We start from the raw sequence: 12,374 nt of genomic DNA on the forward strand, positions 1-12,374 counted from the left end.
CGCTTAGGGGCAATTGCAGCCACAACCTCATCAACCCGAAATCAAATCTCCAGCTTTCAACAATCTCTTAATTTGCTCCAAGCCCAAAATGAAGAGCTTCACCGATCTATAGAAACACTAAACTGAAATCATAACTCGTTCCAAAACCACATCACAGCTCAACTGGGAGCCGCTTAGGGCACCATCCCAGCAGCCTATGTTCTCCAACACACACAGCCTCTTACCACCACCCCTTTCATCACTTTTAGGTCATTAGAACCCATTACCACCACCTGGATAGGTCTGGGAATGTCAAACCCCCCATCTGCACACCCACCAATTTCATCACCTCGCCTAATTTCGCAACACACACAGTCTATGTGCCCACTTCTTTCTCCATAAGCTCCGGAGTCATAATTCAAGACCCTAATAATGGTGGCATCAAAATCTGGTGGCGGAGAAGTGGTGGCCGACGGCGGCTCTGGTTGCAAACAAAGGTCAGGACCAAGGGGTTTTGATGAATTGTGAGGCTCTGATTCCAGCTAGGGTGGTCGTGCATCTCAGAAGTGGCCGGAAACGACGAATCGGCCCTTGCATAACCCAGATTACGGTGACGGCACATAAGGCGTCGTCCCGCTTTGGGTGGCGATGAAACTTCTGGGTTTTCTTCTCCATTGCTTGCTGAGTGCAGTGGTGATGGTGGTGGTGGTGAGGAGATGGCCGAAAACCGGTGAGGGTCGTGGAACAGTGGCGTCACAGGTTTGGAGGTCGCGTGCAGTGAACGGAGGGTCTTGATTGACGATGAAAAGACTGGGTCTTGGTCGACGATGAAAAGACTGGGTCTTGGTCGGGTTTTCAGTTGTGGTTCAGATAATGGTGGCGGTGTAGTGAAGTGGTGGTCGGAGGTGGTGGTCTCCGGTGATGGCAGAGGAAGAGAAGAAGAAGAAGAGAGGTCTGGGAAGAGAGAGAGAGGTCGTGCGGCCAAGAGAAAGGCAAAGTGAAGCTAAAGAGAGAGAAAAAAGAAATTAGATTAAATTAGAAATGTCCATTTTACCCTTCTTATCGATTCAAAATCTGAAAAGTGGGCCCGGATGTTCGGTCCAGCTCAGCTCATGACGTCATCTTTGGTGCCAAATTTGAATTTTGGACTTGCATGATGGAAAATGGAAGTGCAAGGACCATCGTGATTAAACAAAAGGGTTTTTGTCCATTTACCCCATTTCTAGGGATTTTTTTCCCACTAACCCCATTGAGTTTTTTTAATTCCCTCTTACCCAATACACTCTAAGGGAGTCTTCCCTAATACCCCATTAAGATTTTTTTTTTGTTTTTAATTTTTTTTTAATACCATTTTACCCCTCACCCCTTATTTACTTAGAGAGAGAGAGAAAATAGAAGAGAGAGAAACCATAGGAGACTTCGCCGGAGCCCGTCACCGGTCGCCGGATTCCGGTCACCGGCCGCGGGATTCCGGCCAACTTTCGCCGGATTCCGATCACCGGCCGCCGGATTCCGGTCACCGGAATTTGTTGAAAATCTCACCGGAAAGGTTTTTTGGCCCCCAATAGACATCTATTGCCCCCCAATAGACGTCTATTGCCCCCCAATAGAACTTTCAGTAGCCGAAATAGGAACTAATCTTCCTAAAATTTGACAGATAAAACTTTGATTAAAGAAAAAAACGAAGAAATTATATCAATTTTAAAACGTCTATTGCCTCCCAATAGACGTCTATTGCCCCCCAATAGACGTTTCGATTACCGAAATGAGAACTAATTTTTCTAAAATTACACAAATATAACTTTAATTAAAGAAAAAAAAGAGGAGATTACATTAATTTAAAATATCTATTGCCCCGCAATAGACGTCTATTGCCCCCCAATAGACGTCTATTGTCCCTCAATAAAACTTGTTTTTTCCTTTTTTTTTCTTTCCTTTTCGACCTTCTGCCCCCTATTTTACCAAAAAAGTAAAAAAATAAAAAAAGCAAGAGGGTTGCAGCTCAATCATAAAAAAACAAGTCAAGGTATGGACTATATGCAGGATGAGTAGGCTCCAATCTTCAAAGATTCTCTAATACTAGTTGTTGCAAGTCCATACAATAGATAATTAAGGAAAAATAAAAAGAAAAGGAGAAAAAAAAGATGGCTGCTCAAAAATCAAAAGATTCAAAACACCTACTATTCCCCTCATCTCATCTACCGGCCTTTCTCAGCCCCTCACTCTCTCCACTCCTTATCTTCCTCCTTCGCTCCTCTTCTTCTCCTCCGTTGAGTACATCCAGTGCGACGTTTCCAACGCCGAGGACTCCAAGGCCAAGCTCTCGTCGTTGACCGACGTCACTCACTCACTCACCTCTTCTACGTCACCTGGACCAGCCGATCCACCGAGGTCAGTCACCGCTTTGGAGTGGGATGAGATCGAGTTTCCGGATGCTACTGGTGGACCTGTAGCTCGAGGTGTTCGACGAATCGCCACGGCAGAGGAGGACTTGGGAGTGGAACCGCCGTCGTCGTCGACGGAGAAATTGTCGACTTTGAATTCGGCGTTGTGGTCGTTACTATGATCGACGGTGAAGTGGTGCTGGACTAGGACCAGCCAGTCGTCGAGGTCGACTCCAATCTGGACAGAGTCGTCGAGGTCGATTCCTCCGGTGACGAAGCCGTGGTGGGCGGCCCGAGTCTGGAGGAAAGGGAGACGGCCTGGGTCCAGCGCCGGAGGGGAGAGAGAGCCTGGGTCGTGCGCCGGAGCCGGAGGTCAGTAGGGAGAGAGGGAGGGGCATAGAGAGAGGAGAGAGAGATCGGGATGTGTGAGAGATTAGTGTTGAGTGGCAATGGTTGTAATTGTTTAATTGGGCTGAGGGCAAAATGGTCATTTTCTATTAAATTGTGTATGTGGGAATAAAAATCTGTTGCTGGGGTAAGTGGGATAACTTTGGCTCATTTTGGGGCTTTTGGTCAAGATCCCTAAACAAAAAGGTCAGGGACCAAACTGATGTTTGCCCCAAAGTTGAAGGGGGCAAACTGAATTTAGTCCAACAAAATATTTAATGCTTTCCCAATTTAATTCTTAAATAAAAACCAAAGACATTTAATCATACTCTGGTATTGAAATCTCAAAACATGCTATAAATCCTCTCTGGTACTGAAATCTCAAAATAAATTCAAATCCTCTGTAAATCATCTTAAAATCCGTTCAGAACCTTAGATAACAATATTTCAAACAAAAACTGTAAACAACTAATTTAATATACGAAAATTTCAAATATCCTGTAAATCAACTCAAAAACCGTTTCAAATCCTCCGGTAAAGATATCTGAAAACCTATTGTAAATCATATCTTAATAAAATGGGTGATAACTAGAGAAAACTATCGACTAGTCATCTCATGCCACCTGGAGGGTAATGCCGACCAAGTGACGCATCGGAAGGTACTTCCGACCGGAATATGAGGAGGCGATGGCTAAAGGGTACTGCTGACTAACCATCTCATGCCTTCTGGAGGTTACTGCCGACCAGATGACTCATCACAGGGTACTGCCGACCGAAATACTATGAGAATATAGTTAGAGGGTACTGACGGCTAACTATCTCATGTCATCTAGAAGGTACTGCCGACCGGAATATATATTCTAAAGAGTACTGCCAATCAGAATATTGTCTAGAAGGTACTGCCGACCAGACTATTACCTAGATGACATTGCCAACTAGGTAATGCATGCATGCGCTAATATCATCATCTTTCATATTTTACCTCCTCACATACAAAATTCTGAACTCATAATTTTTCATAATATTTAAATCTCTAATTTCTGAAAGAACTCCTTAATAAATTATCCATACTCAAAAATTATTATAAAAATCTCAATAGCTCATTAACTTTCCGAAAATAGAAATCTAGAGTTCTCGACAACTCATTTACTCGCAAAAACTCCATAATAACTCAACACTCCAATAAATTCAATAAGTCGATAAAACATCCATAAAAGAAAATCAATATCAAATTCTAAAAGTAAAAAGCGGTATAATTTTGAACGCGCCTCACGCGCCTCACATATCGTTCCAGAAAACCCTAGATCGGGCCTCTGCCCGTCATTATTTGCGGCTCCACCTCCGGTGGTCGCAGTGCTATCCGGGTGGCATCCTGCTGTCAGAATATCCAGACGGTTCTGCTTCTGCATCATCCTCTGCTTTCTGTCTCTTTCCACGACGGACTGCACCTGCTACGTAGTGCGCCTGCACTGCACCTCCATTGTCGGTTCTGTCCAGTTTTCCGATGGCTTCAGCATCTGTTTCGATGCAGCAGTTCAAGATCCTTAATTGGAATTGTCGTGGCCTGGTTAACACGGAAACACAGAGAGCTTTGGTTTCGATGGTTCGTAAAGTCAACCCTAGTCTAGTCTTCCTCTCAGAAACTTTGGCCAGACCGGGGCTTCTCGAGGATCTGAGAGTCGAAATGGGTTTTGCTGGATGCATCTGTTATCCCAAAAAGAAGGGTTCAAGAGGTCTAGCCCTCTTCTGGTATACTTAAGTCAATCTGCATACTTACTCAGCACACCATATCGATATTGTGGTTACGTCTCCGGGCATCGTCGGAGGGTGGCGGTTCACCGGCATCTATGGCTTTGCTGCTCATGGTGATAGGGTTCAGACATGGGACCTATTACGAACTCTAGCTTCACAGGTGAATCTGCCGTGGTTGATTGCCGGTGACTTCAATGAGATTCTATGTGTAGATGACAAATCGGGCGGCCCACAGCGTAGAACAGTTCTGATGACAATGTTCCGGGAAGCTTTGGCCGACTGTAATCTGGAGGATATGGGTTTCGTGGGTTCTCGCTTTATCTGGGCGAACCGTTATACAAAGGAACGTTTGGACCGGAGTTGTTGCACTCTTAATTGTCGTGCACTCTATCTGTATTCTAGGGTTGTCACATTGCCTCCTAACAGGTCAGATCATAATTCCATTGTTGTAGAGGTAGCTACTGCACTGGTTGTCAGAGTGCCAAGGTCTAGGCGTTTTAGGTTCGAGAATATGTGGATGCAACATGAAGAATGTGCTCTGTTATTCAGAAATGATGGTCTATTCCCTCTGTTGGTGAACCTCTGAAGCAGGTTGGATTGAAAATTGGTTCAACAGGTAAACTTCTGATGGAATGGGATGCGGGAACTTTTCCGCAGAGGAAAACGGAGAAGTTTCTTTTGCAATCTAAGATGGATATGTTGATGAAATTTCCGTTTGATCCTTCTCACTTTGAACAACAAAAAGCTCTTCAATTTAGGTATAACAAACTTCTATCCTTGGAAGAAGCTTATTGGCGCCAGCGGTCTAGAGTATTATGGTTGAAAGAGGGGGACCGTTATTCAGCTTTTTTCCACAGGAAAGCTTCTAACAGACGTAGCCGTAATAAGGTGGTCGGTATCACAGATTTGTCAAGGCAATGGCAAACTGATCCTGCTCAGGTAGCCTCAATTTTTGTTGATTATTATGAAAATATCTTTCGCTCAGAGGGTTCTGATTCTGCAGCTTTGGAGGTAGTTCATGAACAGATTCAACCATGTGTTGATAATGATATGAATTCTTCTCTATTAGCTGCATATTCAGATGCGGAAATTAAGAAGGCTTTGTTTCATATGCATCCATCAAAATCACCCAGACCTGATGGTATGTCTCTGATGCGGCTTAAATAGCCTCACAATTTAACCCTGCAAAATGTAGTTGTCAGTATAGGATAAGCAGGGATCGTTCAGTCCGGGGATTGTAGGGTACACCTACACAAAAATGTCAATTAACAAATAAAAGAATAAAATGAGGGTTTTGATATTTGGTTCCTAATCTACTTAAAATAAAAAAAACGAAACAAATAAACCTATATACAATGATCGACTTCCCTAACCTAGACCAATACCACTCAGAAATTCATTTCAACATGCTACAAAACTGTGCCCATCTTAAATGCATAGATAAGAGCCCAAATGAAAAGCCTCAGCGGATCAATCCATTTATCTGATTCGTTCTAATGTAGGATTGGATTGGAAAAGTCCTTACCAAGCCTAATACTACTAATTTTCGAAAACACTCAGCGTAATTCTCTTCACTAGAAGTATTATCTAACCCTCGAATCAACTCACACGTGCAAATTAACCATTACACATAGAATTTAACACGTAATTTCCAGAATCGTTTAATCATTAAAGCATGATTTTTACCACCCGTTAGAATTAATTACTACTTGTTTAACTCAGCGCCTTAACAAATAATAATTACTCTTGGCAAATTAAGCAAACACACAAGAACTCTCACCATTATTCTTGCATGCAAACTTATGAACCTAACTCTGAAAATTACCTAAACACATAAAAGGGCACAAGATTGTAACATGCATCATAAAAGAATTCTCGAAATTAACTCAATAATAAACTGAAAATCTCAAAAATATTAATAAAAATATTCTGAAAATTTCATGTCTCCAATTACACAACTCACAAATCCAAACCCACAAAACCGAAACAAAAATTGTAAGTAGAGTCATAGTTACATTTTGAAGCTTTCCTCAGCGGCTTGGCAACAAGGTGATGAACTCGTCTCTGCTATGGTGGTGGAGCGTCCTTGACTCAGCGCCTAAGAACTTCGTAGATTGATGGATGGATGGTGGTCACGGTCTTGTAGGTGTTGGAGGTTTGAGAAGTGATCGAATTGGGCAAAGTCTTGGAATAGCTTTTGGCCAGGAAGTGATAGGCCGGGAAGTGATAATAATTCTGTTCTGGATGTTGCCTATTTATAGGGCAGCATTGGTTGGCTTTTGTCGATCATACCCTTCATCATTGGACGGATGGGATTGCATCATAATTCCTTTAATTTCCCAACTGAAACATCTCCTTTATGGCCTTAATTCCTCTCATAATGGGGTCTTTTAACAAGCTGAAACATCTTTCTCCTTTATTTATTTTCCAGTTGAAACATCTTTCTCCTTTATTCCGCAACTGAAAAACGTCTTTCTCCTTTATTCCCCAACTGAAAACGTCTTTCTCCTTTATTTCCCTTCTTCATTGCTTGGTCAAACGTCTTTAAATGCTTTATTTTCTGATTCCATCGTTGCTGTTTCCAAGAGTTCCACCAGCCAAGGTTTCCTACAACAAGCAGGAGAATATCAGAATTTTCTAGAGAAAATAAAGGGAATTAAAATGTAAAGACCGCAAAAACAGTCGACAGTGAGGAATCCTGATCTAGCTAGGATTTTTCATGAATTTATCTTTTTCCGCTTATTTCACGCCAAACACTCTACAATACTCTTAAAATGACTCGATGACTCAAAACACGAAACTTAAGGGAGAAACAAGGCTAAAATGGGGCATATACTCAATAATATCGTCGCACTTTATGCTCCTATCAGTCTCCTGCTTTTTTCCAGAAACACTGGGCTATTGTTCAGCATGATGTGTGTTTAGCGGTGAAAACTTTTTTAAACATAGGTATTCTGGATTCTTAGAGCAATTTTACTCATTTGACTCTTATTCCAAAAATTAAAGAGCCTAAGATTGCAGCTGATTTCAGGCCTATTGCTCTATGTAATGTGGTGTATAAAATTGCTTCTAAGGTTCTTGCTAACAGATTGAAAGTCTTACTACCTGGAATCATCTCCCCTCTTCAAAGTGCCTTTGTTCCAGGTCGTTTGATATCTGATAACACTTTGGTTGCCTTTGAGGTTTCTCATTTTATGCATAAGCTTCGGTATCAGAATGAGGGTTTCTTCTCTCTCAAGTTAGATATCAGTAAAGCTTATGATAGATTGGAGTGGACTTTTCTGACTGCTATTTTATCTAAGATGGGTTTTGCGCAGAAGTGGATTGATACTGTTCTATGTTCTATTAGAACAGTGCGCTATTCTATTCTTTTACATGGTACACCTACAGGTTACATTACTCCATCCAGAGGAATTAGACAAGGGGACCCTCTCTCTCCATACTTATTCATTTTGTGTGTTGAAGGCCTTTCTTCTCTTATTTCTCATGCAGTCTCTCAGGGATCACTGAAAGGGTTGCGTATGAGTCCTGGGGCCCTAGTTGTTCATCATTTGTTATTTGCAGATGATAGTTTTCTATTTGGGGAAGCATCTGTTTCAGAATGTGCTACCCTCAAGTCCATCCTGAATGTTTACGAGCGTGCTTCTGGTCAAAAGATTAACCTGGATAAAAGCAGTGTTGTTTTCAGTAAGAATGTGCATCCTGATGTCAAAGGTACTTTAGCTTCTATTTTAGGGGTGCAATGTGTTGAGGATCATGGCAGATATCTAGGGCTACCCCTTCATGTTGGGAAATCAAAAACAACAATTTTCTCTTACTTAAAGGAAAGACTGACAAAGAAGCTGATCAGCTGGCGCACCAAAATCTTGAGTTCTGCTGGTAAGGAGATTCTAATTAAGGCAGTGGCTCAAGTTATTCCAACTTATGTTATGAGTTTTTATATGCTTCCTAAAGGTCTCTGTGACGATTTGCATCAACTTTGTGCTCAATTCTTTTGGGGAGGTTTAGATTCTAATCGCAAAATTCACTGGAGGTCTTGGGAAAGGATGTGTCTGTCTAAAAGTGAGGGAGGTCTAGGCTTCAAGAATCTGCATGCCCATAATTTATCTATGCTTGCAAAACAGGGGTGGAGGCTAATCACTAATCCTAACTCATTATTGTCTCAATTGCTTAAGACTAGATACTTTCCAACTGGTTCTTTTCTGGATGCGGATATGGGGGATTCCCCTTCCTTTGCATGGAGAAGCATTATGGAAGCTAGAACTGTGCTTCAGGCTGGTTTACTTTGGCAGGTTGGCACAGGCACCTCAATCAATGTTTGGAATGATCAGTGGATTCCAAACATTTCTCATCATCACTTGCGCAGACCGTTTGCTTGTGACATTGAGTCTGTCTCTTCTTTGTTTGATGCAGCTACTAGGAGTTGGAGGTTGGATGTTCTGCAACCTCTCTTTTCTCAGGAAGTTGTTGATGCCATTTTGTGTATTCCTCTCAGTAGCAGAGATAGGAGAGATCGCCTGAGTTGGAAGTTTGAGAAGAAAGGCAGGTTTTCTACTAAATCTGCCTATTTTGTAGCTAGGAATATGGTGATGGGGGATTTCTTTGCTTCTTCCTCTCTTGGTGACCCTTTCAGTACTCTTTGGAAGACATTATGGAAAGCTAATATCCCCGGGAAGGTTTCTATTTGTATCTGGAAAGCATGTCACAATGTGCTACCAACAAGAGAGAGTTTAAGCAAGAAGGGCTATACTGGTGATATGGGCTGTTTGCTTTGTTCACACCAGTTAGAGAGTGTTGGACATGTGCTTTATGGTTATCCTACTGCACAGAAAATCCTTGCAGCTCCTCCTTTTTCCATTCAGGTTCCAATTACTCCTTCTTTTATTTTCAAGGAATGGTTACTAGAACAGGCTTCCAGTCTCTCATCAGAAATTTTTTCTAAGTTGCTGATGATTCTATGGGGGCTTTGGAAGAACAGAAATGATAAACTATGGAATGATAATGTTAAACAAGCACCAGTAATTGTTGCTTGTACTATGGCTTGGTATGAAGAGTTTCTTCAAGCTAACAGAAGTATGACACTGGTAACTTCCAAGAGGACAAAAGCTACAACATACTGGTCCCCTTCCATGGTTGGTATGTTGTGCTTGAACGTTGATGGTGCTTATGTTTCTTCATTACAACATGGAGGCATAGGAGGTGTTCTGCGTAATGAGAAGGGTGAGTTTATCGCTGGCTTTGCATATAGGGTGCCTAATGTGTCTTCTGCTTATCATACTGAGTTGCTTGCTATTAAATCTGGGTTGGAGATCATCCAGGCACTTGGTTTGTCCAATATTGCTTTAATGAGTGATTGTTTAGAGGCTGTTAAGGCTGTGACAGAAGAGGACCAAGATTTATCTTCTTTGGGAACTATTGTTGAAGATATCCAAGGTTTGCTAGGTGGATTGCAGTCTATAGGTGTTCATCATACTTATAGAACTGCTAACCATGTTGCTCATAGATTAGCAGGTCTTGGTTTTGATTCTGACATTCATATGGAATGGTTTTTTCAAGCTCCAGAGTCTGTTCTGGATGCCCTACAGTACGATTGTAATCGTATGAATCATTAATACAATTTCATCTTTACTTCAAAAAATATCAAACTTAACCCACTCCGTAAAACATCAATAAGTCGTTGAAAGTATAATTCAAGAAATCTCAATAAAATAATAAAGACTTTCAGAAAGGAAAATAATATTAACTTAATCAGCTGCGTAAATCATCATAATGCCATCGAAAACATAACTCAAACATCATCATAAAAATCGATACGATAATTTAATACTCGAAAATATATATTGCATGCAATTTAACTTAAAAGCAAATGTCCACTCAGAGTACAACTTAAGCAGAGTAAGGAATTCCTCGTCAAACAAATGTTCGGTACTTCGTCCTGTACACCAAAATATATCATAAAAAACCGAAGGAAAAATCTGAAATAAATTTACGATAATTCCAAAAACTCAATATCCTCGACCCTCCGAAACCTAAAAGTTCCAAAACTCCTCGAAATCCAATCAAACTTCACCAACATTAACATTTCATCGATTCAATCATTCTAGAACGGAAAAGAAGGAAATCCAACGGTCGGATTTCCATAAATCAACACCCGAAACTCCGAACTCCGGAAATCTGTGATCGATAACAAACCTTCACCAAAATTCATCAAATTCATATCCACAAGTACATAACGTTATGCTCTAACTGACTCACCAAAACAGAAGCCCTAAAGTGGCCAGACGCACCCCCACACGCCGCCCACTCCAACCCTGAATTGGGTCACAACATGTCATACCCCGAATTTCGAATAAAAGAAATTCAAATCCGAAACACGATAGCTCAACAAATCTCCCCAATTGCTTAGAGATTTTTTTTTATTTAAACTAAGCAACAAAATAACTTAGTCCACACATGTCAATACATACTCAATCACTAGAGTCAAATATTACATCACCAAGTGTTTACAAAACTCGATGCATCAAAATACAATGTAAAAGCTCACTAAGAGCACACTACAAACAGCAGTACGAAAACAAAATAGGTCCTGAACCTAACACTGCTACAACTACACGCCGCGGTCTCAACCCTGGTTGTCCTGACCTGCAGGAATAACCCATACACCATAGAATAGTGCACCGGGTTGCAAACAACTAACCCGGTAAGCTTTTTAAGTTCGCATAAGTAAACTCAAATAAAAAGACTCAACCACACATGCATAACAATTTCTCAACTCAAGAATAATTTAAAGTAACCCAAAAATCAACTCCACAAATTAGTAAAAACCCAAGTCCCTCATGGACAATAAAAGAAAGAAACCACTCGAAACTCTCTTTTAAAAACATGTATTCATGAGTCACAAGTAACCCACGTGTTACCTCCATGACATACAATGGCAGACAGACTAGAGCTCTAACGGAATCGTAACCCGTCACCAAGTCAAAGCATGATATCCGATATATTTGCCTCTATTACTACTGTGACACCAGATCCGTATACTAAAAACATTAAAAAAATCCCACATGACTCAAAATGTTACAACAAAACTCAAGTACTCTTTCAACACAATATATATCAACAATTACATGATACATTGCATTCCCGAAAAGAGTAAATGCTCAAAGCAATAACCTGAATAAAATCATAATTATTATGCTTATCACAATGCCACACCATCAAGATATATTTCACGTAAATATATATATATATATACACACACACACGTAGTCATCCACTCAGGAATGCCACTAATACCAACTATAGTCCACAATCGCAAAATTCGAGAAAATCATTTTTACAATTAAGATCTCATTTTACTTACCTATGAACCGTAGTCGACAAAGTTCATATAATTTAAAACAAATATTTATTTCCATAAAACAATTTCACAATTTAGCGATTAAACCGAACAATAAAGTAACTCTGTTCATAAAGTAACTCTGTTCATAAATGAACCTCGTGAGATTTACTCACCTCTAAATCCCACTGCATCTTCTCTTACAGCCGAGATAAAGTACAGAATACGCTCTGTCAATCACCTAAGTAAAATAAGGTACTCAACTTAGCACACGATTTAAAACGAAAGCGGTTACAGTTCGAACCAAGCATTTGAACCAAAAATCAAAGATTTTGTCAATCGAGACAAAATTTCCTCCAAGACTTCCCAAGGTCTTCAGAACACTTCTAGGATCAATTTCTCAAAATTATAAGACGATCCAAAGGTCGGATCCTCACGGATCGCAAACCGATAAAACCGAAACTACGTTAAATCTAGCATGCTTCAAAAGGTCACAACATGACCCCATGATATATCAACATGCTCGTATCGACGAG

This window comes from Rosa rugosa, chromosome 4 (assembly GCF_958449725.1).
Source record: "Rosa rugosa chromosome 4, drRosRugo1.1, whole genome shotgun sequence".
NCBI classification, from domain to species: Eukaryota; Viridiplantae; Streptophyta; class Magnoliopsida; order Rosales; family Rosaceae; genus Rosa; species Rosa rugosa.